Here is a 6,504-nt window from a genome sequence, read left to right as displayed (position 1 = left end):
ATGTTAGCCTGCAACTTCGACCTTAACTTCACATTCATTTCATGTGGATGGAAAGGGTCAACATCAGATGCAGGAGTCCTTAGATCTGCTGTTAGCAAAGGATTTATTGTGCTAGAGGGAAAGTTCTATCTTGTAGATGGTGGGTATGCAAATACATCATCCTTTATTGCCCCATATCGAGGAGTTCAGTACCATCTCAGTGAGTTTAGAAGGTGTCGTTCATCTCAAAGTGGTTATGCAAACTAGAACTGTTCAACCATCGCCATGCATTGCTTCGCAACCATATAGAGAGGACCATTAGTGTTCTAAATAAGAGGTTCCCAATTCTGAAAGTAGACACTTTTCATCCCATAGAAAATCAAAACAAGATTGCAACTACAATTCTGAAAGTAGGCACTTTCCATCCCATAGAAAATCAAATCAAGAATGCAGCTACAGTAGTTGCATTTCACAATATAATTAGAGGGCAAAATGGTCAAGAGGGGTGGCTGGATGACCAACCAGAGTATATCCCAACAGATCAATACGTTGACATGCCGGAGGGGGACAACAACTATCCAAGTGAGGCGTAGTCAAATGATGGTAGTACTCTAAGATTTCAGATCACACACCAAATGTGGCTGCTTATAATAATAATACTAATTAGTTTAGAATAATATCTTTTAGAGGAGTATGGTTCCTCTAGTTTGTATATGATTTTCTTATGTAATTTTTGGAACTTTCTACTGCAAATATTATTGTAATTAATGCCTTTTTAATGCAATTGTTATCTTTGTACTTGAATTTCTTTTTTTGAGATACCTTGATCTTGCTTATATTTTTTTGTACTTCATCTTAACATGTTTTGGCTAATGTAGCCATGGCATGAGAAGCTGATAGGACTGCTTGAAACTCCGTCTTATTGAAATATTACATGACTACAAAGATAACCCCAAATATAAAGGTCAAAATGGTTGGGTATCGGAGGGCTGGAGGATTATCACCAGCAAGTTCAATGAGAAGTTTTCTATAGCTCATTTCACAAAGAAGCAGGTGCAGGAGAAGGAGAAGGAATTCAAAGCTAATTACAAGGCATTAATAGATGCTAAAAGAGATAGTGGTAATGGTTGGAATGAATCTTTGTGTATGATACTAACGGAAACAAAATTATGGGAGAATCTAATTGCGGTAAGCCATTTGGACTCTATATAAAATATGCTAAGAAGTAGCTAAGTTATTATTGTTAACTAATTATCCTTTTCTGTTACATTCAATAGAATCACCCAAGAGTACCAAAGTTTCGCAAAAAGCTATTTCCCCTCTTTTAACAATTGGAATCACTATATGAAGGTGAAGTTCCCTCACTTGCTATCTTAATTTGTTACTTTCAGCATCAAATAATTTATTGGTTCTTTGAAACTCATCTAATTTGACTTCCAATTGTATCTGTGAATAGGAAGTGTTGCTACAGGAAACATAAACTTTACGTCATCCGCACCTGCACCTTCTGCTCCTACTCCTACACCTACTCCTGATCTCCCTCCTCCAGCTCCTGATCTCCCTCCTCAGCTCCTGTTGAAAGAAGTAATTATAAACAAAATCTACATGATGATCTCAATCTCTATGGTACAAATCCGTTTGCCTCCAGTTTTGATGTCCAAGAGATCTCGAGTGCACGTAATGAAAACAATGAAGCTCAATCTGCCTTATCAAATCAAGATTCAAGGCAGTGAGAAGGTGGAAAAAAGTATAAGAAAAGTCACATTGGATTTGCTCTTGAGGGATATGTGGAGTAAAAAAAAAAAGCCAAATCAGCAAAACTTTGGAAGCTCTTGAAGAAAAGAAAAGGCGTGAGGAAGAATTTTTAGTTAAGAAGTGTATTGATCAAGTGGATGTTATGGTTGAATTAACCGATGAGGAGAAGTCATATGCTTTGGATCTTTTGAATCTGAAACACTCGGGAAGACATTCATTACAACCAAGAATCCTAATGTTTGATTACTGTGGCTAAAGCGAAAAATCAGGTATGTCTCTTTGAATATGCTTAGTGTATGGTTCATGAAAAGCTTACTTGTTTGATCATGTATGACTTGAAATGCAAGTAGGATCGGTATAAATATAATTGATCATGTCAGTTCAATTATTTCAATTTTTTTTGTTAATTGTAGAGCGCTGATGGGAAGCACTACATGATCCGAGTCAGTCGCCAAGATCCCCAAGATAGCTGCATTTTTTGTTGTTTACACTAGGAAATCTTTGTGAAGTGCACACTTTAATTTTTTTTGTTGTTTGAATTTCCTACATGTTTCGTGCTAGTGGCTTCAAACTTAGTATCTCTGTAAGGTGCCAAGGTGACAGGTTTTGAATTGTATAGCTTTGTCTGGTCAGTTTATTGTGGGGTATTGAATAGTGCTTATGATTCATCATTTAATGAGGCCTTGGTTATTGAGAACCAAGTTCAGACCAAAGAGATAGCATAAATATGGACCGTGCTTTGCTGTTGTAGTAGTAGCATCTAGCCATTTCGTAACTTGATGTTGACCTATATCATTGTTCACACTTTTATGTGTCATTTGCATAGCACTTGGCGGAAACAATGCATAGAAGTTGGACTATCTTTTTTTGACAGGAGTTGGTGGTGTAGAATGCTTGACAAGAGTTGCGCATGCTTCTACTTTTGTTAGCTCTCTCCAGCTTTCAAATAGGAGGATAGCACACAGTTGGCCTAGAGAGGAAGTCTAGGCTGAGAGCTCTTTTAGTCACTTTTCATCATAGGCATTGTGACATTTTTAATCAAGCAGTATCACTAGTATTGTCTGAATTTTGTCAAAGGATGGTAAGTGAGATCTACGTGGATTCAAATTATGTGGATGTAATGGAATTAACTATTTTTTATTGTTAAATTTTATGAATGGATGGATGAAAGTATTGTTTGAATTTATGTTCCTATGATCTATTGATTATGTTTTGCTTGTTACTGGATTTTTTTCGATTTTTTCTGAATATTTTGAGTCCTTTTCTGGACTCCGGTTGTCCAAAACAGCAGAAATTGAAAAAAAAAATTACGTGATCATCTCCCCTGGAAAATCGTTCCAAACAGCACAAGGGAGATTCTCACGTGCAGGGATATCTTCCGTGCGGTGGAGGGAAAATTCCACGGTCCATCATTTCCCCGTGAGGGGCTTTCTTCCCGGTAATAATAAGCCACCTGCTGAAAAACTAAGCCTAAATGTTACATCAAGCTGCAGCGAATTCTGCCACTTACTTGTCCCAGCATGATTCGCCCAGGTTACTCCAAAATTGGCTGCTACAACAAGTAGCGTTAGACAAACGTAGCTTACCCGTCGGTATCCTGTGCGTACGTGTTCTGTTTGAGCACGGAGCACTTGTTTTCTTGACCTGCGATTTTCTGAACCATGATGTAACTTTCAGAGTTTCAGATAATAAGCTAGCTGCTCCGACGCAGTATCTGCACAAGCATCTGCGATCGAGACATGCACACTGGACACTTGAACAGCGGATGGGCAACGGATACCGAGATTAGGGACCGAAATCGCCCGAGCCGCCAGTCAGAAACCATGGCCTCCAGCTCCAAGAAAGAGGGCCAGATTAACCCATGAGGGCACCAACAGTCACCCTGCTGGAACTGCGGAGCGAAACGACTTCTTTGCCGAAAGAGCACAGAATGAAAGCGAAACACGACTGTGAGCGACGCGACAGAGTGTTTTTTTTTCTTCATACAATCGTTGCATACTCTGAAGATAGCGACACGATTGTATTATAAATTAAAGAAGCAGAACATTATCTTTGAAAAAATGTTTCATAGAGAAAGACACTGATGACAAAGCAAGCATGCGCGGCGATGGAAGCTGATTTGCAGCGGATTATTCAATGGGAATGATGAGTTGCCTTGTTGCGTCCTGCTTGTGTTCCTTGTTAAATTGTGCGCCGTGAGAAGGCCAATTAGATTTGGGACACCGGGAGTTCAGGACATGCATGATGATGTCACAGAAAGGCCCAGCATCAATATTTAATCACCCTATTATTACTCCTGCGGATCAAATTAATCGGAGAACAACTTGGCGAAGGCTCTTGTCTCAGGTGCATGCATTGTTGCTCAGAGATCACTCGGCTGTTTGCAGGGCGTAACGCAGGCTGCGCCTTTTGTGACAGAGCCTTTAGCAAAGCAAAAAAATGCATGACTAGGCTAGACCTAGACCACATCACCCGTGACCGAACTGACAGCCGGACTAGTTAGTGGATTAGGGTGTGGACTCGCGGCAAACACATCGTTAAAGTGAAGCCAAGCGTTGAGCTCAAGTGGAACCTTGCTGTCGGATTGGCCGCTTTTGTTTAAGCCCCGGCCCGGATTTAACCCTTTGCTGTGATGCTGTCAGGGTGCGTTGCGCCAAAAGGGGACCTAATTTCATCCACCGAAGTTGCGTTAGGAGAATCGATGGCGAATTGGCTGTAGCCTTTTGATAATTTCTTGGTCGGCCGGCCGTGTCCTTCCGGCCATCCATCCGTTCCACGTAGGATGGATTGACGGCTTCTGTTGTCTTGTCCGGGGTTAGGACCTGGTGAGGGCCCGAGTGTTTCTTCATTTCTTGTCCGTGACTATGAGAGCGTCGGGAGAGCATGTCTCTGCTGCTGATGAGTCAACTTATCTGAGAGAGCGAGTGGAAGGAGTGATTCGGACGTTATGCCTTTTTTTAGTTGGAACTGTGTGCAAGCGAAAGTGGCCCGGCTTGTCTAATTAGCTTTGCACGGCCATGTGGGTTGATAAAAACGGGACCCATTATATTCTGTATTTAGTCGTATGTGTTTAATTTATCAACAGCATTTCTGAAAACTTACTGCAAAATCTATAGAGTGCCTTAATGGATGTGGTAAAACTTATTCGGACTATTTTTTTATAATAAGGCAGTAATTTGAAAAAAAAATCACATTTAACTTAATCACTAATTTGTAATTTCTCTTACAACATATCATCAATTGTCACAAAATCGTTGTATTAAAGATGTGAAATGCAAATCTAATCATAGAACTCCTAGATGCTAAGCGAGCATATAATTTGATAATGGTTGCTAAAGTTATGAAGGGTATGCTTGGCTGATAATTACGTCTTTATTAGGTGCACCATAGATTTTTAGCGGATCCAGTAGGTGGGCCCTACCATTGCTGGGCCCCTCCTACTTTGATTTTTTTTCCACATTTTTCTAATGGAAATATAGTAAGAGGAAAGTTAGCTTGACATAGAAAGGGAGCTGTAGGTTCATGTGTGCGGTAACGTAGTAGCAAGGTATATTTATGGGCTAGATTGGACCAATCTCTAAGCGTGGGGTGCATGCAGCCCAGTCACATCTGTCTGTCGGGCGGACGGCTGCGGCAGCTTGCAGGAAAAACACCTGGGCCCTGGCAAAAGAAAGCACTAATGGGCTTTCTGTTTACACGCTCGCCGCTTGCGGTCCTTTCTTCCGTGGATGGATGTCAGCCTGTCTCCTCTGCCGCCAGACAACTGCACGTCTGCACCTGCCTCTCGACAGGACGCTCGACAGGCTGCCACGGCTTGGCCTTGGCGTACCGGCGGCCGGCGCCCTGCTCGTTTGTTTGGAGCCTTGTAACGTCGATGTTTGATACTAATTAGGAGTATTAAATCTAGATTAATTACAAAATTAATTACACAAATCCTAGGTTAAATGGCGAGACGAGTCTATTAAACCTAATTAGTCTATGATTTGACAATGTAGTGCTACAGTAACCATTCACTAATGATGAATTAATTAGACTTAATAGATTCATCTCGCGATTTAGTCTAGAAGTTCTGCAATTAGTTTTATAATTAGTTTATATTTAGTTCTTCTAATTAGTATCCGAACATGTGATGTGATAGGATTAAAGCTTCCAACCACCTGACCGCGGTGGGGGCCGGCTGAGATCCGACTCCAACTCGCTTTTTCGGTGGACGCGCAGCTGTAGCGCGCCGCTGGATCGGAATGTGGACTAGTACGCAGTACTGTACATCAGCAGTATGCCTGCCGTCGAGCGAATCGGTCACGGGGTTCCCTTGGTTCCTAGGCTCTCCTGCCCCGGCCCGGCACCAGTACTAGACCCCAGGTGGTGGGTACTAGTGTTTCCGCCTTCTGATCCTTTCTGACCCCTGCCATCGCCACAGCTGACAGCCCACAGGCGAACATGAAACCAAACCTGAAACTGGTGCTTGCTCCGCGGAGCCTGATGGGACTGGCAGGCCCCCTGTTGAGTGGGCGGGCGTTGTTCATGTGCCGCGAGGAAATTCACCGTCTCTTCCTGTGCTAAAGTTTAGCACTTGTCACATCGGATATTTCAATCCTAGAAGTATTAAATATAGGCTAATTACAAAACTAATGGTATAGATGGAGTCTAGTTCGTGAGATAATCTATTAAACCTAATTAGTTCATGATTTGATAATGTGATGCTACAGCAACCATTTGCTAATAGTGGATTAATTAACCTTAATAAATTCGTCTCGCGAATTACCCTTG

General features: G+C 41.7%; 1 pseudogene; it reads left to right on the top strand.

Annotated features, from left to right (window-relative positions):
- On the top strand, positions 1-572 carry LOC140222880 (uncharacterized; annotated as a pseudogene).
- The last annotated feature ends 5,932 nt before the right edge of the window (positions 573-6,504 follow it).

The sequence above is a fragment of the Setaria viridis genome, chromosome 5, assembly GCF_005286985.2.
Source record: "Setaria viridis chromosome 5, Setaria_viridis_v4.0, whole genome shotgun sequence".
In the NCBI taxonomy this organism is placed as follows: domain Eukaryota; kingdom Viridiplantae; phylum Streptophyta; class Magnoliopsida; order Poales; family Poaceae; genus Setaria; species Setaria viridis.
The sequence above is the reverse complement of the archived record's forward strand: the minus strand, read 5'-3'. Positions and strand labels throughout refer to the sequence as shown.